The 25,566-nt window shown below is 34.1% G+C and overlaps 1 pseudogene; it reads right to left on the minus strand.

Annotated features, from left to right (window-relative positions):
* Positions 1–23,860: 23,860 nt before the first annotated feature.
* Positions 23,861–24,499, minus strand: LOC116870301 (annotated as a pseudogene).
* Between the last annotated feature and the right edge of the window lie 1,067 nt (positions 24,500–25,566).

A 25,566-nucleotide genomic window follows, 5' to 3' on the forward strand; every position in this document is an offset into this window, starting at 1 on the left:
AATATCAAAAAAAAAAAGAAGAAGAAGAGCAGAGTAGCCGTAGCCATGCTTATATCAGATAAAGCATATTTTTAACCAAAGACTATAAAAAAGATAAAGAAGGTCACTATATAATAAAAAGGTGTCTATCCAACAGGAACACTATCAATTATAAATATCTATGACCCCAAACTGGTAGCACCCAAATATATAAAACAATTAATAGCAAACATAAAGGGACTAATTAATAGTAATACATTAATAGTAGGTGACTTTAACACCCCACTTATATCAATGGACAGAACATCTAATCAGAAAATCAATAAGGAAATAATGGCTTTGAATGACACACTGGACCAGAGGGACTTAACAGATACATTAGAACATTTTACCCTTTAGGGACGCCTGGGTTGCTCAGTTGGTTAAGCAGCTGCCTTCAGCTCAGGTCATGATCCCAGCATCCTGGGATAGAGTCCCACATCAGGCTCCTTGCTTGGCAGGGAGCCTGCTTCTCCCTCTGCCTCTGCCTCTGCCTGCCTGCCACTCTGTCTGCCTGTGCTCACTCTCGCTCCTCTCTCTCTGACGAATAAATAAATAAAATCCTAAAAAAAAAAAGAAAGAACATTTTACCCTTTAGCAGCAGAATACACATTCTTTTCAAGTGCACATGGGACATTCTCCAGCATAGATCACATACTAGATCATAAATCAGACGTTAACAAGTAGAAAAAGATTGATATCATACCATGCATATTTGAGACCACAGTGCTATGAAACTTGAAGTCAACCACAAGAAAAAGTTTGGACAGACAACAAATACATGGAAATTAAAAAACATCTTACTATAGAATGAATGGGTCAACCAGGAAATCAAAGAAGAAATAAAAAAGTACATGGAAACAAATGATAATGAAAAACAATAGTCCAAATCCTTTGGGATGCGGCAAAAGTGGTCATAAAAGGGAAGCAAATAGTAATACAAGTCTACCTAAAGCAAGAAAAATCTCAGATATGCAACCTAAAGGAGCTAGAAAAAGAACAACAAATAAAGCCTAACATTAGCAAAAGAAGGGAAATAAAGATTAAAGCATAACCAAATGATAGAAACAAACAAACAACAATAGCAACAACCAAAAGAACAGATCAATGAAACCAGGAGCTGGTTCTTTGAAAGAATTAAAATCGATAAACCCATAGCCAGATTTATCAGAAAGAAAAAGGAAAGAACCCAAATTAAAAAAAATCATGAATGAGAGAGGGAAAATCACAACTAACACCACAGAAATACAACCTATTATAAGAGACTATTATGAAAAATTATATGCCAACAAATTGGACAATATGGAAGAAATAAATTCCTAGAAACATATAAACTACTAAAACCGAAATAGGAATAGAAAACTTGGACAGATTGATAACTTGCAAAGAAATTGAATTAGTAATCAAAAATCTCCAAACAAACAGAAGTCCAGGGCCAGAGAGCTTCCCAGGGGGATCTACTAAACGTTTAAAGAAGAGTTAATACCTATTCTTCTGAAACTTTTCTAAAAAATAGAAATGGAAGCAAAACTTCCAAATTCATTTATGAGGCCAGCATTATTTTGATTCCAAAACCAGACAAAAATCCTGCTAAAAAAAAGAATTTACAGGCCAATATCTGGGATGAACATGAACGTAAAAATTCTCAACAAAATATTAACTGATCAAATCCAATAGTACATTAAAGGAATCATTTACCACAATCGAATGGGATTTATTACTGGGCTGCAGGAGTGGTTTAATATTCACAAGTCAATCAACATAATACACCACATTAATAAAAGGAAGGATAAGAACCATATGATCCTCTCAACAGATGCAGAAAAGGCATTTGACAAACTAGAGCATCCAATGGTTTTTATCCCAGAAATGCAAGACAGGACCATTACACAGGACCATTATTCAAAATTAAGCAAAGAAAACAGTTTAAAAGAAATAAGTATGGTATGATTCCAACTATATGACATTCTGGAAAAAGTAAAACTATGGAAACAATAAAAAGATTAGTGGTTTCCAGGGGTTGCTGGTGGTGGAGATTAATGAATGAGAAAAATACAGGATTTTTAGAGCAGTGATTTTTTTAGAGCACTATATTCAAAATGGTAGATACACATCAGTACATGTTTCTCAGAGCCATAGAATTACATACCAAGAGTAAAATGCAATATAAATTATGGACTTTGTATGATTATGACCAGTCAATGTAGCTTCGTGGTTGTAACAAATGTACTGCACAGGTGAGGGATATTGATAATGGAGGAAGCTATACATTATACTTGATTATGGAAGACTGATTGATCCCCTCTATAATCAGGAACAAAACAGGGGTATACTGTCTCAGCACTCCAATTAGACATCATATGGAAGTCTTGGTGTAATAAGGCAAGAAAAGGAGCAAAAGTCTTACAGATTTAAAGATAAGCTTATTTTTATTTGCAGAGGATATAATTGCATAGAAAATCTCCAAAATTCTAGAAAAAAGCTTCTAGATTTAATAAATTATTTAGTAAGATCATGCAATGCAATGTATATGTACATAATCTATATGTATATAGATATATTATAATTCTGTTTAATAATAATGAAAAAAATAGCGTTCAAATTTTTAAAAGGACCAGTCAAATTGCAAAGAAAACTACTTGTGTACATTTTGTAACAAAATATGTGCACGATCCATGTGATAAAAACTATAAAACATTGATGACATAAATCAAAGACCTTAATAAACAAGTGGCCATACCATGTTCCTGGATCGTCATACTCCATACCTGTTTCTCCCACCATCTGAAAGTTGAGCATTCCTATGAAAACTTCTGTAAGCTGAAATGGTGTAAAGCTGAAAAGCAATTACCATTACTTTATGTGGAAACATTTTTGAGCATTTTTGAGCATTCCCAGACCAAAAAATTACTTCTTTTAAGCTTTTCTGATATCTTGCTAATGGATGCACAAAATAAATTGAGATTGAACATGGATGCTCACAGACATAGTTCAAAGCCACAGTGGCTTGATGCTGAGATGCTGAGTACAGCTCTCAGAGAAGGAGCTGGGTGGAGTCACTCTCACTGCTCAGGGGCATATTGCCTCTGTTTTTATTTTTTGCCTTCTTTTCATAAAAGTCAAGAACTTCTTCATATTTCTCCAGTTAGTGAAAACAGATACTAATATAGTGTTTACCAAAAGTTCAAGGGCATAATGTGAACTTCAAAAAGTGGGGATATTTGTATTGTTATAAGGTCAGTTCTCCCATAGTGGATCTACAGATTTAACCAATCTACAGATTTAACCACATCCTAATCCCAGCAGGATTTCTATGCAGAAAATGACAACTTATTTAAAATGTATATCAAAATCAAAGCAGAATAGTCGAAACCAATTTCAAAAAGGAAGAAAAATGTTGGAGGACCTGATTTCAAGACTTACTATAAAGCAACTGTGGTAAAAACACTAAATTTGGGAATAGGTAGAACAAAGATCAACACAATGAAAGAGAGACCCCAGAAATATATCCATGCAAATGTAGTCAAATGATTGTCAACACAATTATGGACTCTTTTTCACAAAATAGATATTTGCATATTCATATTTTAAAATATTAACTTTTTACATCACACCGTACATATAAAAGAAATAAAAATGAAGCAGAGACTTAAATGTAAATTAAAAAAAAACAAATTTCTAGTCAGAATAGAATAATATCTTGTAAAGATAATTTAGGTAAAGTGTTCTTAGATGTGACACCAAATCCACTATCAAAAGGAGGAAAAAATATTTTAGATTTTATCAAAATTAACAACTCTTCTCTGCCAAAGCCCCTACTAGGAAAATGAAAGATAGAGATATTAGGAGAACATAGTTGAATGTGTGTGTATATGTGTCCTTTGTCAGTTATCTTTTGTTTTATGTGATTTGCAGATGTTTTATCTCAATCTGTGTTTCTGTGAATATATTTTCAACTAAAAGAAAAAAAAAAACAAGTGGTAATATGTATCCAAAAATTTGAACACACAATTCACCAATCTGTATAGCTTTCAAATAAGCAAATGAAAAGATATTTAGCATTCTTCATCATCAGGAAGTACAAACTGAAACCCAAATGACATACAACCTTCCCCTATACACACCTACTAACTGGGCTACAATTAAAAAAAGAAAAAACAAAAATCGTGGTAATACTAACTGCTTCCAGGATGCGGCAAAGCTGCTCTCATGCATTGCTGGCAGGAATGTGCCATAGCATGTGCATTTTTAAAACTGTTTTTAAGTTCATATACAATTAATCGTATGCTTATATTACCCAGAAATCTCACTCTGAGGTACTTATCTAAAGAAAATATAAACTTATCTTTATACAAAGCATGTGCAGGAATGTGTCATCTTAAGGAATAATCATCAAAATCTGGAAACAGTCCAAGTACTGTTTGTCCAATAAATGGTTTAAAACAAAAATTCTTTGGCAAATCCATATTGTTTGTCAATAAAATGTAATAAAAAATCGATAACGCACAATATCATGAAGTCCTCCCAAATGCATTTTACTAAGTAAAAGAAACCAGAGGCAACATATGTATTTTCACTTATCTGGCATTCTGGAAGAGGCGTGTAAGTGGCTATCAGTGGAGAGGAGTGGCATGAGGGAATTTTGTAGTTACAGATACATGACTTTTTGCGTATATCAATATTCACAGAACTGTATGCCATAAAGTGAAATTTGGCCTGTATAAATTAAAAAATAAGTTGTTTTGTGTTGTATTGTTGTTTTACTGATGTGAATATTCAGATCTAGGTGTATTTAAAAAACCGCCTATGTGTAAAAGGCTCAATTTACATTTCTCTAAAGTATTATTCTGCGGATTTTATTATTTAATTTATCTCATGCAAATTTTAGTACAGTTTTTTTTCTTCTTTGCCATTTTATTTTTCTTTTGAGTACTTCCAGATATATTCCTAATGAGTAATATTTATTATGCCCTTGAATCTTCCATTTTCTTTCTTAGATAAATTCATTCATTAATTCTGGTTTACTGTTAAGCAACTTGACTCTTGCTTTTTAACTACTTTGATGTTGTTGCTTTTGCTGTTATTGTATTTTGGGCTGATTATTATAATGATCTAAATTATTGTAATTTTATTTCTTGAATTATTGGCTGAATTTCTTCTGAGAATAACACTTAAAATTATATATTACTTTCCAATTCAAAAAATAACAAAAGAGTTCTAGCCAGGAATAATGAATAGGTGTTTATCTTAAGAAAACATGCTGTCTTGAATTATTACAGGTTGATGTTTAAAATCTCAGGATTCAAAATACTTCTCTATATTTGTTGTCTAAATTTACCCCAAGATATTAGTTAAATGTTTTAATGAAATTTTAAATAATATGAGTAGACCACCCAACTGATTTCTTTACTACATAGAAAAATAAGATAATAAATAGATAAGTATATATTTAACAGGAATTGTTATTGTTGAGCTTATCTCTTTCATGTTTCCTTAAATATCTCATCTTAGTTTCCTTTAAATGTCCTTCTAAGAGTTTTCTCAGTTCTGCTTTCCTCTGATTTCCCTTGTGATTCAATTTTATTTGATTAAGCAATAATACTCATTTACCAAAAGATTCTAAAGAAGCATAATTTTCTTTTTCATCCTCTCTTCCTTAGGCAGTGTTTTAAGTTCTACAATCTCATTAACTGGAGTACAAAAAAAAAAAAAAAACATGAAACTTTTCAAGTAACTCCTTTAATAGTTATTAGAGGACATCACTTAGAAAACAAATATGTAGACTGTTATTTTCAACAGCATATCAGATCTATTTATTTTGTCGTCGCAATTTGGTTTTGCAATTTGGTCTCCTGTTTATTGTCCCTGCCAAACCCCATCCCTATATTCTGTTCTGTTTTCTTAAGGCCCTCTTCTGTTAATGTTTCTTACAAGCCCAATTTATGAAACATACTTTAACTTCCAAGCAATGAATGACTCAATTCAATAACTTTCAAAATGTGAGTCAAACACAGGCCATAGAATTTGAATTATTTAATAAAAAACGATTAGATTGCTCTGTATCCCAGGGCATGATTGAGCATGTCTGCGATGAGTCTCGGAGCATATAAAAACACCTTCAGCACTTGTCATTTCTCTGATCTCTTGCAAAATGAACAATCCGCCTCTGTGCCAATGGGTCTTTTCATTAGCCTCTCAGTGATCTGACTCTAATCACTCTTTTCTGCTGTGTAAATTATATTTACCATAGATAAAAGCTGACATTTTATAATGTCTACCAATTATACTTCTGTAACTGCACTCAGGCAGCTTATGAAATCATTTCCCACATTTTTTTTTTCTGTATCTTCAATGCTCTTTCTGAATTCCATTCTTTTTGGCATAAGTAGGACAAAGTGGAAAAAATATGTAAGTATATGGTCATTTTCATGAAAAAGTAAAGTCAGATAATTTTGCTAAAGCCATGTAATATTCAATATATGTATTCAATGCATCATGCAATTTGTTATGATAATATCAAAATTTCATCTGAGGATATATGAGAAATCAATGGCTTTGATATTTACATCCACGTGTTCCTTTTCTTAGGCAACAAATGTTTTAAGATCAACTATCTCTAATCATTTTTAATAATGTCAAATGCATGTGAAAGCTGAAGAAGAGTTTGGAAAAGTAAGGCGGAAAGTGGAATTTTGTTTTAAGAGTGTTAAAAGTGAAACTCCTGTAAGAGTTTCATTGGTAAAGTTTTCAGTCAGTTTCCTGGGCAAAACATCATAATAACCCTTCAGTTGCACTCTCTCTTTCTCACCCAATGTAATATTTTTACTTCAGTACTGATAATGTTCATCTTAAATGTCCTCTCACCAACCACAAGCTCCTCAGGTTGATCTCTGACATACTAACAGAACTAACATTAGTGTTTTCAATTTGTAACATAAATACTTATTTAAAAGTATTAAGAGAATCAAATACTCATCATTAATGAAAGCATAGAATTCAGTAGTTCCTTCTGTATATCTATAAACTACCTCAGCTTTTCAATTTTTAAAATACTCAAAATGCAGTGCATCTCTGTTCCCTAGATTAATACCTCTCCTTGACCAAAAGGGTCCATCAGTGTCTTTGGTCCAGGGACTAAGATGCACAATAAGTCACTAATGCTGGGTATTGCAAAAGGTGTTGTTAAAAGTAATATTTTGTGATATGGTATTAAAAAGAAAAGAGAGCAAATGGTTTTGGGTAGCCAAACACTGACTGACAAAAAACTGGTTAAAAAACAAATTAAACTACTGATGAAAAAATTCAGATTAACAAAATTGTTCATTTTATTCAAACACAACTTCTTGTGTGCAAGGCCAAATTAAAACCTGGAAGTTAGTGGACTTTCTTGAGGTCAATAGAATTTGCAATTATCGCTTTGGATTTCATGTATGCACTCTGAGACTTAGTTGGCACCAGAGTTATATTTTAGGTGAGGGCAGTTCTCCCTTTCATATCTCCTGAGCAATTGTATCAGCCTGACTCTTCCAACAGCAGTCACCCCAACTAGAAATGTATGATGAGTATGAGGGAAAATGTGGCTGCTTGAGTCACATTCTAACATTGTTTCTTTACTATGGTACTGAGATGGAGGGAAAGCAAAGAGGGAACCAATACAAGGAGAGGAGAGAAAACAGATACAGTACAAAGCAGATACTTCTACTCTAAACCCAATTCATTGACAGATCTTATCCTACATGATTTTGTCATGAATGGTTGTACTTTGTCAAATACTTTTTCTATTGGAAAAGAAAACAAACACTGCCCTGGACATCTGCTTGCCAGCATCCATCTCTGGATGGATAGATGTTGAAGGTGGTGGTGTTGAAGGAATCCTCTCCCCCAGTGGTCTTGTCATTCAGCATCTCACCATTGAGCTGGATGTCATGTTCCAGGCAATCGAGCTCCCAAAAAGCATTGCCATTGTGGACGCCAGCCTGGCCACAATGGAGGGAGATGCTTTCATGCATAGTTGCTGTTTTGCAGCTGCTGAGCAGATGGTGGAGAGGAAGCCGCTCTTCAGTCTTGGGACATGTAAAGCTGAACATGAAATCATTGTTTCATTAAAAAATCACCAGAATTTTTTAGTCTTATTTCTTAAAGGAGAGATATACTGAGTGGAAGGAGATGATAAATGGATTTGCATGTAAAGATGCATTTTGTTTTGTTTTGATCTTGCATTGAGTAACCATGGTCAGCACTAAAAGCACTTTTTTAAAGATTTTATTTACTTTTTTGTCAGAGAGAGAAAGCATAAGCAGGGGGAGCATCAGGCAGAGGGAGAAGCAAGAGCCAGATGTGGGATTCAATACCAGGACACTAGGATCATGACCTGAGCAGAAGACAGATGTTTAACCAACTGAGCCACTCAGGCATTCCTAAAAGCACATTTCCTAATGTGCTTTTCTAATTTTCACATTTTCTAACATAGTGAGAAGACACTAAGGGAATTGCTTAGAAGACAGAAACAAGAAAGACAAAAATAATCTCATATCAGTGTTAATAGAAATAATTTTAAATATTTTAATTCAACTATTAAAAGGAAAAATAGATTATAATAAAATAATAATAGAGAGTTAAACCTGTGTTTTCTTTATAAAGAACTGAATAGGATTATGCATACCTTTTGGCACATATCTATCAGAAATTAAGTGAAGAGACAAAAATGTAGAGTTCTTAGAACTTGCACAGTACAAATAAGAATTTTGTGCAATACTGATAAGTACTTTGATGTAATGAGTTTCTATTGCACTCTGCTCTCAAAAAGATAAAAAGGAATTTAAAGGTAAACACATCTACAGAAGTCATACTTAATAGATGACAAAACAGCTCAAAAACTTTAGACATGTATGATATATATTATATTCTCTAACACATTCAGTTACGTCAGAAATTTTAAAGATGGTGGAACAGCAGGATGGCTCAGTTGGTTAAGTGTCCAACTCTTGATTTTGGCTCAGGTCATGATCTCAGGGTCCAGGACCAGAGTAGGACTCAGGACTCACTGGGGAGTCTGCTTGAGGATTCTCTCTTCCTCTCCTCTCCCCACTCACAAGTGCACGCTCTCTCTCTCTCTCTCTCTCTCTCTCTCAAATAAAGGAAACATTTGTGCCAATATATTTGGAATATATTCTGAGAAATTTTAAAGAAATCTAATACTGCCAAGGAATCTTAATATAAAACAAAACTTTAATAGACTAATAATCACAAAATTTATATGGATGACAGTAATGGAAAAGCATTTAATTCTTCACCACAAAATGTGATATTAACCAGGGATTTTTCATGGATATCCATTATTGGGTGAATTTATTTTCCACACCTAGGTTTTTGACTATTTTTATGATGAGGACATGCTGCATTTTGTCAAATACTTTTTTTCTACTTTTTTGAGATGTTCATGTGGTTTTTCCCATTTAGTCTATTGATTATGGCATATTTCATTAATTGATTTTCAAATCTTAAACGAATGCAATTCTAGACATAATTCCCTCTTGGTCATGATCCATAATCTATTTTATATATCACTAGTATTTTTTGGAGTAGTTATTTTCTCCCTATTTATAAGAGATACTGATCTCTAGTTTTCTTTTTTTGTAATGTCTTTCTTTGGTTTTTGTATGAAGGTAATACTGGCCCATATAATGTGTTGGGAAGTTTTCCTTCCTTAAATATTTTTTGGTAGCATTTATGAGGAATTGGTATCCCTTCCTCTTTAAATGTTTGGTAGAAATATACCAGTGCAGTCATATAGGACTGAATTTTCTTTGTGTTTTGTTTATCATTAATTTTTTTAAAGGATTTTATTTATTTGAGAGAGAGGGAGTGAGAGAGCACAAGAGTGGAGAAAGTCAGAGGGAGAAGCAGACTCTCCATGTAGCTGGGAGTGTGATGCGGGACTTGATTCTGGACTCCAGGATCATGACCGGAGCTGAAAGCAGTTGCTTAACCAACTGAGCTACCCAGGTGCCTTGTTTATCATTAACTTAATACCAGTTAAATCCAGGCTTTTTCGCAAGAGTTGTTCTTAACACAAGTCTTTGAGGTTTTCTTTCCCTGACCCCCCTGAAGGATTTACCTGTCTCCCCAACGTTCTTTCTGGTGAGCTGTCTTACCTACGGTGTAACTTGTATCTTCAATGAAGCTATGACATTTTCCTCGTTTCATATGAACAAACTCACCATTGTTTTTGAGAGCACCCTTATGTCTCAACTTCCTTACAGTCTGTTTTAAGTAAAACCAATTTCCTTGGAAAACTTTCAAAGCTATTTTATGGCCTGACATTTCCCTGGAGAAAAATCTGCAAGCCATAGTTCTGTAGCTCAAGGCAGGGAAAATGGTGTGCTCTTTCTCTGAATGCCACTTCTGCTTTAGGAGCACAACCCTGTACTTTTCCAACTTCTGTTGCCCAGCATAGATATTTTACTTTACAAACAAGCTGTAAAGTCAGTGTTCTTTATTCACAATAGCAGTGCTGAAAGAATATGCATGTGTATGTTTGTATAAATTTTATGAAGATAGATAATAGATAAACAGTCAGACATATTTTAACTGTTTCACTTAAAGATTTTCATTTATTTATATGGGTGGGGGGTGGAGCACAGCAGAGGGTAGAGGCAAGTAGATTCCCCAGGGAGCAGGGAGCCTGATGCAGGGCTCTATTCCAGGACCCTCGGATCATGACCTGAGCCGAAGGCAAATGCCTAACCAACCAGGTGCCCCTATTTTAACAGTTTTAACAGTTAAACATTAATATATGGAAATGGAATCACACTTCCAAAACAGTAATGTGAGATGCCCTGTGGAGTGAAAAATAAGTGATCAAATTTCAATAACCAACCACTTAAAGTGTGAAAATTGTCCTAAGGTCATACAGGGAATGTAGAAATACATGCTTTAGAAAATGCACTAAAACTTAGTAAGGAAGAGCAAGAGTTCATGTATTTGAACCATGACTCACTTGCTCCCCAGTCCACCCTCTCAAATTTAGCCTGACTGAACCTCTATTCAGGTAGCCCCAGCCAGGAACAGAATGCTCTCTCTCCTCCTAATAATTAGGGTATCTTCCTAGGAGAATTGGATTTCTTATTAGATCTTATTCTCCAAAATTCTTTTTGCTTTTATATTAATTGAAAACTAAATGTATTTTTTTTTACATTTTCTATATTTTAAAATCTGTTCTATTATTTTTCTATTTTACTTTGCATGTTATAAATTCTATGTGTAGTTATTTATATATAATACAGCATATGCATATATAAAACATATAAACTTATTTGTGTTCTTTAAGTCAAGTTGGAAGCAGAAAATATTACCCTTTCCAAGCTAAGCTGGTTTTTGCCAAGATCCCAGAGTTAAAAAGTACTTCTCAGATTAGTTGCTAATCTGTGTGAAACATTTTTCCATTACAGTTGGCCAGAGGTGGTCAATATTCAGAAATGAGTTTTGGCTATAATGATATGTTATATCATCTTTAATACAATCTAATTGGATAAATTTTCCACGGCCTTTTCTGAAAGTGACTTTCTATCACCTCTTATTCACTAGAATCATAGGGATGAGTATGAAGTTCAGCAATGACTCTATGTTTGAATTGAACTAAGGTAATAGTGATATTTGTAAATACTAATTACTGAAGGTTCTATTAACTCCAGAATGTTCTTATTGATTTTATCACTAGTGACGTTATTGTTTTTTAAAAGTCAATTCTTTTTTTTTTTAATTTAAGATTATTTATTTATTTATTTTGAGAGAGAGAGACACAGAATGAGAGAGAGAGAGCATGATGGGGAGAGGTCAGAGCGAGCAGCAGACTCCCTGCCAAGCAGGGAGCCTGACGTGGGACTCTATCCTGGAACTCCAAGATCATGACCTGAGCCGAAGGCAGTTGCTTAACCAACTGAGCCACCCAGGTGCCCCTAAAAGTCAATTCTTTACTAGAGCAAAAGAGGAAATTTTAGTCACATATTTGACATATTATCTCCACCTTTTTCCCCCCTAAACTGTTGAGTGCTTTCAAATGCTACCCATTTGTATAAGAAGTTATTTTGAATATATAGACATGATCTGTATGTAAAATTCTATTTGAGGTATTATATATTATACCATATAAAAAGTTTTTCAGGGGCACCCAGGTGGCTCCATCAGTTAAGTGTCAGACTCCGTTTTAGCTCGGGTCATGGTCTCAGGGTTGTGAGATCAAGCCCCACACTGGGCTCTGCACTCAGTGCGGAGTCTGCTTGAGATTCTTTCCCTCTCCCTCCCGCTCTGATCTTCTTCCCATTCACACTGTCACTCTCTTTCAAATAAATAAATAAAGTATTTTAAAAAAAAGGTTTCTAGATAAAAGTTCTTCTCTGAAATGGATTTAAGATTTAGCTCTATTCATGCTATCAGACTATTTATATATAAATTTCCCATAGTTCAAATTTTTGAGAGGTAGGTGGGGCCAGTGCATAGTTCATTGTCACTGATAATTTCTTCTGTGTGGACCCTATTTTCACTGATTTCCTCCCTTATCTGCACTTGTCAAATTTCTGTATTTGTTTGAAGGACAGTACTATTGTCTATAATATCCCCATAAAATTCATATGATGAGTCTCTAATTTCCAATATGATATTTGGATGTAGGGTTTTTGGAAATTAATTAGGTCATGAGGGTAGAGTCCCACTGATGGAATTAGTACCCTAGTAATAATAAGAAGAAAGACAATCTGACTCTCTACCATGTGAGGATACAGAAAGAAGATGTCCCTTTGTAAGCCAGGAAAATAATTAATTTTTTAAGTACTATATAATGTATTATTTGCTTCAGGGGTACAGGTCTGTGAATCATCAGTCTTATACATAATAATAATAATAATAATATCTGACTAAAATTTACCACTTGCCAAAAGGAGTACTATGAATAAATATAAAAGACAGGAGGTATTTCAGCAGTAACACCGCTAACATGACAACAAGTGTTGGTACTATTAATTCATATTGGATTGCTTCCATATTGAGAGTATGTTTCCTAATCTGTCAACTGATAGTATGATATGAGTGTGGTTATTCTAATGTGTGGAATTATACTTGCATATTTAAGGAGCTAACTATGGCAATGTATTAAACTTGTTAAAGAGATACAATTTAGCCATCTTTAAATTTTAGGTGAATACATCAATTAAATAACAGTTCCTTTGTAAAGTCTCCATTCCCAGAAACACATTTTTATCAATGGCAAAATTAATAAAGGAGTATTCCTAACAAAAAGGCTATTGCTAAAAAGTTTCTGGAAGAGTGACTTCTTGATATATCAGAAAAAGTTCAAGCAAAAAACAAATGCCACTTTAGTTATTTTGAACAGAAGTAGATTTAATGAAGGGAATTGCCTATAAATTTTGCTTTCACTTCTAGACATTTTATTTAGTTCTTTACTAAAATAATCTGTTCTTTAAAAATGCTATTGCATTTTATTCTTAGGTAAAAAAACTATTTACAATTTTAAACTACATGTATTTATGCTATTTTCAGTGTGCTCTTTGTCTTTTTATTTTGGGGGTGAAGTTTTTTTTTGTTATGTCTATAATTTTCATCATAATGTTTTTTTTTTTCTCTTGATATGTGTTCTTTTTTATTGTAAGCACAGTTTGCCTGGGGTTTTGTTGTTGTTGTTGTTGTTGTTATCATCTATTGTTTCTCTTGATAGAGACTTCTACATTTATTGGATAGTAATTTTTTCTATACAATAGATTTAAATTTTATTTTTACTTACACAGGAGAGTTTATCAACTCTGAATCATTTCATGTTAATTTCTCATATTTTAGACTTCTGTACATGTGGATGGAATAAATTTTGATTCTCTACATCTTGCACAGATATACAACATTATAGATATACAGCACACAATGTAATCTGTTCTCTGGATAGAAAAAGGATGAGTCTTTTCCTTTTCCTTATAAAGATTGTTCAATATTTGGAGAAAACTCACTTCATTCCAAATATTGACTTTCCTAACCCTCTCATCATTTCTCAGATAACATTTTTTCCAAATAGTCACTGTGAAAGAGGATGCTTCAGAGAACAGAGTAGAGAGCTTCTCTGTGTACCATGTGCAAAATGGCTTTGTATTGGGATGTTTATAGTTTCCTTTAATAATTAATTTTCCGTATCAACAAATTAGTTCCTAGTAAGGACTCTTAGTCATTTCTAGAAGGATAGTAATAGTGGAACCCCATTTCAATTTTATTTATTATAATTATCCAAACTTAAGTGTACCTGGCTTAAAATGCACTTTTCTGATCAAGCATAACTTAGTATTTAACCAATATAGGTTATTAATGAGTTTATTGATTCATTTCATTGGGGACAGAGTTAAAATTAACTTTAGAATATCTCTTGTTATAGGAGCATATAACTGTCTCTGACTAGATGTAAAACTTAGAAACTATAAACCAATTCTATCATAAGTAATTTTCTCTGGCAAACTTGAAAGCGCAAGACATTTTATAAATACCTTCTGCTTCTTCAAGACTAGATATACATGATATTAATATTATACATTTTATAAATTTTAAGAATGACTTCAAAAAAATAAATAAATATTAATAAACACAATTATATGGTAAATTACTGCCTACTAAATGTAAATTTGTTATCAACATAAAAAATTAATAGACATAGTTGGTATATAGTCACTGGATTTCTGAGTATTTATTGTCTACAGAAGAGGTGAAGACCATATACACTAAAGGTAGGAAAATACACTCTATCACTTCTTGCTAGCTCTTAATGATCTCAGTCAACAGTGCCATCCTGCATGAGTGACCCATGGCGGGGTTGTTATGATGAGGGATTAGTCAGTATGTCCAAAAAAGTCAAGGTGTCCCATATTCACATTCTTTCTGGGAGTATGGTAGTTTGCAATAATGGTACTTATTCTGTCCTTCCATTAGCTCAATTAATATTTAATAAATACTCTCTATGTAATAGGAATCATACATGAAGTATGAGACAGCAATTAATAGGACAGATTCAATGTGAAGCTTATATTCTTGTGAAAGATATTTAGATTCTCTAACTGGGAGCACAGTTCAGTAAGAATCAGGCAGGAGATTGTGGATCCTGCTATAATTATAGTCATGTTCTTCAAGACTTGATGGTTGGCCCACTTGAAAGGACTCATAGGAAATCTACCTTTGCCCGTCAGCCTCTCAGTGAAGTTCTTACCTCTGCATCCAGGATGCCTCAAAGGTTGATGTGCAAATTGGGACTAGCCACTAACGAAAACAATCTCCTCTTTGAGTTAAACAACTCGGGATCTGTGTATCTATGTTCATTTCATCTGCCTTCAGAGCCCCCACCAAACTTTCATCTTCACTTGATAGGTTGTAGAATGCTTTACTCCCAGATACAGCTGTCTCTTGCCTCCATGTTTTTGTCTGGTGAAGGCTAGATGGTGTTGCATATTTGAGTTCATTAGTCAAGGCAGTGTTTTAGTCTGCATTCAGGTTGACTGAGCTATGCCACTTAATGTCTAAAACGACATTGGTAAAGTCATTTGAAAAACATCTAAACAATAATACCCATCTTAGGTTTGTGACAGGGTTTAAATATTTGCATGCAATGTGCCTTGCCCTCAATGAGGACTTAAAAATGACATATGAATTAGTAGACATGTAGCTAGAGACACAGATGAAAGTACAAATGCCTGAAAAAAGATAATTTTTATAGAATTATCTATATGTATGCTTGTTATTATATCTCCATCGAAAATATTTCCCCAAATTTTATCCATATACACTGTTCAGGTAATTGATGGATGTCTCTGGGAGCTGTTTTGTGAAAAATCCACCCAGATGAATCTTGGGCTCAAAAGTAGTATTTGACCACTGCTGTGACCTGAATCTTGGTGATAAACTAAATAGATGCACAGTTATATAGTCATAGTTACTTTCCATGAGAACCACACATTTCAAGATTCATTTTTCTTACAGTTAAAAGCAATCAGAAAAGCACAGTTGCATACATTTTTTTTCAAAAATATTTCATTTTAAATATTCTAAAATATATAATGAATAGTGTTAGGAATTGAGAGGCTTTCCTAAATGGATTGTGTGAGGTCAGAGCTAAAAAATAAGAACCAGTACATAGTACATTTGTTGTAAAGGAGCTCTCCCCTTCAAATAGGGAAGAAGAAAAAAGGAACTATGGAAAATATATGAAAATTGGTATCTGAATTTTCATCAGAACTGAAGTGAGTTGAGTAACCATTGAACAAAGCTACTTTATTTATCCTAAATTCATAGAAGAAAAACATATTCTATAAAAGTGAGGTATTCAGATTACTTATGTTATTTAAATATTTTGAATAAAAAACTTGATAAAATGTATTTAACTTTAGCCTGCATGTTAGAAAGAATATAGTGAGGCAGAATTTTGTTTGTTCTTAAAAATTTATGATCACATTATCAACATTACTCTACTGTAAAGTAGTCAGCTTCCCAAAGGCTGTTGAGGTTAATAGGACTCTTATCCCCATTTGGATGCCGGAGTATTTGGACTTGTTTTACATAGTCCTTAAGGCTCCTGCCTGGCTACAGCTGACCAGTTGTCACTTCTTGTATCATCCCTGAGCCTGTACCTCATAACTCCTTCCCTGACACTTTCCAATTTGTTGTATTTACCTTATTGAGGGCAGAAAAAACAGACAAGAAGCTTGGTATAGCCGCAACTAAAGTAAAGTGACTTTTGAGGAGACATTTGAAAAACTACACTGAAACTGTGTGAGCTTAAGCATGCGGCTTTTTCAGGACGGGTTAGCTGCTCACTGGCTTAATTCTGGAGAAGAAGGTGGGAAGGAGCTTGCTTCAAGGCTCTTGACTACATTCTGGAGAGTAAACATTGTGACGCTACTTACTCTGTGTATCAGTTAACTTGTTTGAAATTGTCAGTTTCTTCACTATTGCAAAGAGAAAAGGGAGCTATAGAGCATGTTCCAGAATCCATTCTGGAAGCTGTACTTTGTAATTGAAATTTTATCATCTATTTTTTTATTACTTGTGAATAAGTACTATCATTAATTACAAAAATATTAATAGTGTTATACACTATTAAGAAATATAAAGAGAAATTAGCTTATTTTATAAGATGAAGTTTCAGCTCCTTTAAATCTAGCAGATGTTTTTGTGAAGAACAAATTTTTGTTTATGTTTGTTTCTTGCCTCTGATGCATTTTCACCCCAAATTCAACATAAATCCTTCGGAAAGATGCACGATTGAACATAAGGAACCAGATTATTTTGTGTTACTTACAATGTATTTCACTCCCTTTACTTTTGTTTAAGTAACAGAATGAATATCAGCAAATAACTGTATCATGTTAGAAAAAGGTAAGCTATACTGTCTTTATATTTTCCCACATTTAACAAATGCCAAATAACATATTGTTGAAATTTTTCTCAGTAGTACAGGTGGCATAATTGTGGCCTATGTATGTCTCGGTATTTGAATTTTGTTCACTTTTTGTTACCTCACACTCTTTTCAGGTTTCAATTCTATAAGTGTCTGATAATTCCATACAAATAAAAGACTTAAATATGTATTTTCTGTCGGTTCATACAACCTATAATTTTTCCTGCTTAAAAGTGCTACAGTAAATATAAAAGTTGCAATTAGTTAGAAACCATTTTACTCAAGATTACATTTCTCCACAAAATAGTGCCTCACATGCTTTTATTTCTCCTAAATCATTTTGATACTAAGAAATTAAATCACAACTGAGATATAATTATATTTCTTGATGTGATTTTCGAGAAACGCTCTATTTTGGAGTCATACTCTTCCCACAAACTAGAATGTGGCGTTGGCGACATTTGTCTGCTTGCTTTCCATTGTGAGCAACCGAAGAGGAGCACAGCCAGCTGAAGGAACTGGAGGAACGAAGCTATTTTGGGTGCTTATTTCAGGTGCATTGTTGAATAAATAGAATCATTCCAAGATTGCAGATAAATACTGCTAAGGAGGAGCAACAAAGAGAGAAGTACTAAGAAGCACACTGCATATTGACATTGTGCAGTGCAGGTCACTGTTGAACGCTCCCTTATTGAAACTCCACTGCTATTTCATCCAGACATTATATTTTCTAGGTCTTTCTTGTAATCATTTTACAATTTTAATTAATCTCCTTATTCTTTGCACCGCTCTTCATTCTGTACTTGGCACTTTTCCCTTTTGATCTCATGGTGTCTTAGGGTAATGTAATTCATGTTCTACCTACATACTGATGACTCTTCACAGAGGTTTAGATCCTGGAAAACGGGCATGATTTCCTACCAGTCTTTCCATCTATCTACCTATCTTACTATACAAGAGTATACTACTTGTTCAGTAATACTCATTAAATTAAACTAAAGGGAATTGAAATTGAACTCACAAACTTTTTTCTCTCCTTCTGCTTCAAACTTCACCGTTGACTTGTTTATTGTGCACATCCTACAAATGTTCAGTTGATATTTCAATTTCAACTTACTCAAAGCATCTTCTGTCCCATCTTTCAAATCACACTCCAGAGTTATTATGCTTGCTTTACCTCTCAGTGAAATTTAACATCATCGACACAATCATCTTTCATCCTTTACTGACTTTCTGCACCTGGTAAGACAGTAGATCTCGGAAATTTTAATTCGCAAATTCCCATCCACCTCCTTTTCCATTCATTGCTCTGCTATCATAAATCAGACTCTGACTTATTTCATACACAATTATCCCTAAACAGTGTTCTAGCCTTTAGTCTTAAGTCATCTCAAAAGTTCCCAGCACAAAACTATAAGATGTGAAGTATCTGTCTTACTGTGTTGTTTCTACTTTAAAACATGTTTAAATGGCTGTCTAGGGGCACCTGGGTGGCTCAGTGATTAAATCCTCTGCCTTCGGCTCAGGTCATGATCTCAGGGTCCTGGGATCGAGTCCTGCATCGGGCTCTCTGCTCAGCAGGGAGCCTGCCTCGTCCTCCTCTCTCTCTCTGCCTGCCTCTCTGCCTACTTGTGATCTGTCTGTCAAATTAAAAAATAAATAAATAAATAAAAACTTTAAATAAATAAATAAATGGCTGTCTAAAATAATTTGAATACCTGTAAGGTGAAAGTACTTTGTTCTCCAGGACCTGGTTAGGGAAAAAAAAAAAAAAAATGCTGAGTGCTGACTCTGGGGTCAGGCTGCCTGGGTTTTCCTTCCATCTCCTCTGCCATTAGCTTTGTAATGTTGTGCAAGTTATGTGACAATTCTGAGCCTCTTTTTCCCTATCTGTAAAACTGGTGTAATAATAAGATCCCCTCAGAATTGTTTTGAGGATTTAATGAATGATCCATGTTAAGTGCTTAAAAGAGCTTCAACTACAAGAAAGCACTAAATAAATGTTAGCTCTTGTCCTTTTCACTCTTTGATTAGATAGCCTTCTTGGCTTTTGTACCTTTTATTCATCTTTAAAAGCTCAGATAATGTATCAGTTTCACAAAGACTAGAAGCATTTGTATTCTACTACAACACACACAATGTTATATTAAAAAAAAAAAATCTCTTTAAACATCTGTCAATTCCACTGGAGGAGCAGGGAATAAATCTACTTAATCTCCATGTCTCTTACACCCAGAAGAGTGTTAGTAAATTGTGACTTTTTTTCCCTTAATGCTTCCTGAACAGAACTAAAATGATTCTGTATTTCCTAGTCTTCAACACTTTCAAGATAAAAATAGAGCCTGGAAAGAATCACAAACATTTTGAGGTTCTTTTCTCACTCTGTGAAAGTTCCATCCTCTTTCAAGTCATTATGAAATAGAAGATATTACCTTTTCCCCTGAAAAATGGTTCTTTTAGATATTTTATGGTATCAGCCACTTTATCCATATGTGTCATTATGTGGTGGCATTTTCTGTTACCACAGTTACTAAAAGAAGCAGCTGTGTTGCTGAAACCAGTATTGCTGCCAATAAATTATGGAATCACACTGAGTTTTTTAATGTTTGATATAGAGAGTACCAATATTTCTCCCTAAAATGGTAATACTTAATCTCCTTGCCTTTTCAAGTAAATGACACTGATATGAGCTGATATCTTGCTGCCTTTGACATGTGACTATAATTAGCTTTTTACTAATAGCAACAGAATTGACACATATATCAAAGTTTTGTATCCCATTTCTATTGAAACTATTGCTGATACTTTGAACTAATGAAGCCAAAGATATTTCTGGAAAATTTCTTTTCACTACTAGTGCATGTGTGCATGTGTGTATAACTGCAACCCACATACCATCTTGGACATTATGAATGATTGAGGACTAGGAAGAAAATGAGTGAGAGGCATGAAATAATGATATAAAATATTTATATTTAAAACCTTGTCCATGTTCCTTGAGCCAAATTGAAATTCTTTACTACAAGTGTCTACAGTTCTTTATGCAAATATGGCATTGTTGGGTCAACCCCCCTTTTCACTCAGGTTAGTACTATGTCTCAGGATTAAGAAAACCTTTGCTCAGACAAGAACTAATAGATCACAGGTAATTAAAATTATCCTACTTGGATCCCAAGCTCAATATTTAGCTAGAAATAGAACACAGGAAGTTAGTGATATAGTTATTGCACAAATTCTACTCACAAACTATGGTCTTTATTATTTGCAGGACACAAAGAAGTAAAGAAAAATATCTGTACTGAGTTAACTTATATTTGGAAGAAAACAAATGTGTAAGATGTAGAATTTAACAATTTAATATTGCCTATGATAAGACCGAAAACAATGAAACGTAGATGGCATGGAACTTGAGGAGAAGAAGTTTTCTGAAGAGCATATGTATGTGGTAGTAGGTAGTATGATATGTTGCCTTCATGAATTTAGGAAAATAAACCAAAAGCAATTGTATTGAGTCTATGAACTAATGTTATTTTATTATGAGAAGTCCAATGCATGGTCAAAAATGACCCCAATTATTATAAATCAGAAACATCCATATTTTTTGAATTTTATTTTATTTTTTCAGTGTTCCAAAATTCATAAGAAGCATCCATATTTGAACTGAGGAGGGAAAAATACTTGTACTTTCAAAGAAATGTACATATTTCTAATTAATAATCATATCATTCTAACTATTTGGGGAGAAAGTTCAGGATAAGTTAAAATTCACAAATTGTTTTCTAGTATAACAATTTTCAGACATATTCAAATACCTTTAATAAGAAGTGTTTCCAACTCATTCTAGCTCAATAAGTTTTTCATTTACAAAGAAATTTGAGTCCTTTCAGCCTTGACTTAAATTGTAGATAAAATAGTTTTGTGCAACATAGAATAAAGGGCTTTTAAGAGGATTAGAACATTTACAGATAGAAAATAGCTCATGCAGAGCATTGTGATGAGATAAGTGTAAAGAATTCAGAACCATACATATTAATCTTCCTTTAAAATACAAATTGAATATGGATCTATGAGAAAAACTACTTGGGAGAATAGAAGTAGGCCACAAAATATTTTAAAAAGTTATTTCAAATATTGCTCATGTATTGCTTTTAATAAGATAATGTAAATGAACTTACCTGAACATGTACTTTGTTTTAATGTTTATTAGTCACAGTCAAAGGATCATTTTTATGGTATAAATAATGTTTCTTAAATAATTACAATTGATCCTGAAAATTTTGTTATTGCCTTGCATAAGTATTCCCCACGAGCTGTGGTTATTTTCAAAATATATAGGTGCAAAGACTAAGTGAAGATAGAAGAGATTAAGTACAGTATAGAAAGCAATATGCTAAGATGGTTTATTGGTTAATAAAGGCATAATGGCAGACCATTCTACCTTGCTCTGTTGACTGTTTCTTCTTTTATGTAGCCATTGTCTTCTTAAAATAGGCTCCTCCAATATTTGTTAAATATACTCAATTTCTCAAAAAAAAAATACTCAATTTCTCTAATATCAGGGAAAACATGCTCCACCAAATGCGCATTTTAACTACGTTCAAGCAGCTGTGCTTTGCCTTTCCCCATTCTTCACAAATTATCTTGAGTCAGCCACAGTTGTCCATACGTTCTCGTTATACTAATTCAGTTACACTTCTGCCCCATACTCTTCTCATAAATTTAAATTTAAAAATAATTTTGTGGTAGGGACGCCTGGGTGGCTCAGTTGGTTAAGCATCTGCCTTCATCCAGGTGATGATCCCAGGATCCTGGGATCGAGTCTGGCATTGGGCTCCTTGCTCAGCAGGGAGCCTGCTTCTCCCTCTGCCTGCCATCCCCCCTGCTTGAGCTCTCTCTTACTCTGACAAATAAAAATCATTTAAAACTAATAATAATAAGTTGGGAGCACCTTGAGTGGCTCAGCTGGTTAAGCATCCAGCTCTTGGTTTCAGCTCAGGTCATGATCTCAGGGTACTGGGACAGAGCCCAGAGTTGGGCTCCCGGCTCAGCAGAAGATCTGCTTGTCCCTCTCCTTTTACCCCTCCTTGTGTTCGCTCTTCCTCAAATAAATAAACAAAATTGTTAAAAAAAAAAAAAAAAAAGTTTCTTTTGGAGCCACTAATAAGAGTATTCCTCTTTGCCTTGAATTCTGAAAATATTCAATATTGAATGATTTTTCTGAAAATGGAGTAGTTAATGAATTCATATAATTATTTTAGAAGCTTTTCTTTAAAAAGTCTGTAGTGGGCTTAGTTAAGGTGTACTATGAACAATTTGTTATGCTATACCGTCTGCATTTCATCATTATATGTCAAGTACACTTTGAGATAGATATTTTGTTTATCTAAAAATAAGACATAAGTAAATATGAAAGAATTGGAAAAGTAGATTTGAAGATAACCATGGATTTTTTTATGCAAAAGTATTGGTGAACATATGAATTAAATCAAGTGATTGATCGTTACTATACATTTCATTTATTGGGAATTGACTCTAAATTTTATTCCAATGTTAATCACTCAGGTCTTTCTAAAAGAAAATCAAACAAGCAAATAAGCACAAAGAAAATAAAAATATGTAAAAATTAATGACCCAAATCTCTGCACCAGAACACTTTTTCAGCATTTCCACAAACATTATTGCCTCCTTTCTATCTCAAGCACACAGAAGTACTAGATTAAAACATACTGGTTTAAAGAGAAGCAAAATAAAAGGAATAATATCTTGCTGTACAAATAAAAACATATAAATTATAGATATAAAAGGCTGATTAGTTATTGATTAGAAATTGGTTAGAAATTGCTGAGCATATAGACTCATTGGTGAATGAGTCTGTCAAATGAGAACATAGAATAGCTGTTCAAAAGCTCAGTTACATGCCCATCAGTCTGACTTTGATTTTTGGGAAAGTCTTTTTTTTTTTTTTTTTTTTCCAGAATGAACTCTACCCTTACATTTTATTAAAAGAAAAAACATCGCGAGTTACCCAGCAGCTTACCTGAATTGAAAAAGTAACATGATTCAATGTGAAAATAAGAAACTGTCTGCAAATCTCTGAGAGTAATAAACTGCAATAAACAGTGCATACAGCGGTCATACTGAGCAACAAACTCTCATACAGAATAAAATATTTTAATATGTTTAAAATCCAAATTTCTCTTTAAAATCACTCATGAAAAGGATTCTCAAGTAGCCATTAACACCCCAATTAGTCAAGCATCAGGAAGCTACATTCCAGCTATTTCATATACAAAGAGACATCTTTTCACCAGTCAGTTCCTTCTAATGTCTTTTAGACATTAGGAAAATAAAAAGGCTTAATGGACTTTTTTGCTTCTCTAACACTCCCCATTCTACCACTTCTTCAAATCATGAAAACCGAATTTGCTGAACACCAGAAATCTGTTAATAAGCTGTATGTTAACGTGTTGTATAAACAATATGTTCTGTTGGTTGGCCGTCCGCAGCTAGCTTTTAAGCCAGCTGGTAACTGGTTAACTGGTTGTTAAATGCCTCCTCTGTAAGTTCTTCACTTAGTCCATCTAGAGCTGCGACTGTTTCCCCAATCCCTTTCTCTCCTTTCATAGCCTCTCTGAATTTCTGAAGGTATAATTTTAGAGGTTCTACATAACTGTGGAAGCCTCAAGAAGACATGGCAGGGGGCATATCTTCTCCATTGATTTGTTTTCCATTGCTGTTGATAGCATCTTTCACTTGCTTCCGATGTTATAAAGCGAATGACCTCACACATTTTTAAACACATTCTTTGGCATCTTTTGCAGTCTTTCCCATTTGAGGTAAGGCATTTTTCATGATCCTTGCTGCATTTGTAATTAGAAGATCTATATCTTGTTCTCTAAAACTTTCTTTTGGACCATTTTGTCTTCATGATCATTCAAGCTGTCCTCGGTATCATCATGAGGTGGTATAACAGACTGACTTCCTGCTGACATAGTCAGCAGAAATGTGTGGTTGAGAAACACATATTGTAGCAAGGTCACCATCCATCTCCAATGCAGCCCTCGTTGGCTCCCATGTCTAATCAGCTGTTTGGTCAGGCAGGAAATGGCTGCAAAGGAACTAGTCCTGGTGTGGAGCTACCAAATCTTACTTTTTTTTTTTTTTTTTTTTAAATACACTGTTTTTTGAGGAGTAGTGAGAATATTCTAAAAGTATGAAGAATTCCAGATCGATAAACTATTTGATATATCATTTGAAGACAAATCATTTAAACTAAAATAATTAAATAAGTTTATAAATAAATACACAAAAATAAATACTAAAATGCCTAGTTCCTTCACTTCTGGAGTGCCAAGTGTCTATACCATTTTGCATTCCAACCAGCAATGTATGAGTGTTCTTGATCAACATTGCTGCCAGCATTTGGTGCTGTCAGTGATCTTGATTTTGGCCATTCTAAGAGTTGTAGAGTGTTATCTTCTTGTAATTTTCATTTCCCTGTTGATATTTGGGGCAGGGCATCTTTTCATATGCTTATTTCTCATCTGTATACCTTCTTTGGTGAGGTGGCACTTAAGACCTTTACCCCATTTTTTAATCAGAGTGTTTCTTTTTTTTTAATTTAAATTTAATTAATTAACATAGAGTATATTATCAGTTTCAGATGTAGAGTTCAGTGATTCCTCAGTTGTATATAACACCCAGTGCTCACTACATCACATGTCCTTCTTAATGTCCATCTCCCTGTTACCCCATCACCTCACTCCCATCCCCTTCAGCAGCCCTCGGTTTTTGTTTCCTATAGTTAAGAATCTCTTACAGTGGGGGCGCCTGGGTGGCTCAGTGGGTTAAAGCCACTGCCTTCGGCTCGGGTCATGATCCCAGGGTCCTGGGATCGAGCCCCACATCGGGATCTCTGCTCAGCAGGGAGCCTGCTTCCCTTCCTCTCTCTCTGCCTGCCTCTCTGCCTACTTGTGATCCCTGTCAAATAAATAAATAAAATCTTTAAAAAAAAAAAAAAAGAATCTCTTACAGTGGGTGCCTGGGTGGCTCAGTTGGTTAAGCAACTGCCTTTAGCTCAGGTCATGATCCTGGAGTCCTGGGATCCAGTCACA

This window comes from Lontra canadensis, unplaced genomic scaffold (assembly GCF_010015895.1).
Source record: "Lontra canadensis isolate GAN:19392208 unplaced genomic scaffold, GSC_riverotter_1.0 scaffold22, whole genome shotgun sequence".
Taxonomy (NCBI): Eukaryota; Metazoa; Chordata; class Mammalia; order Carnivora; family Mustelidae; genus Lontra; species Lontra canadensis.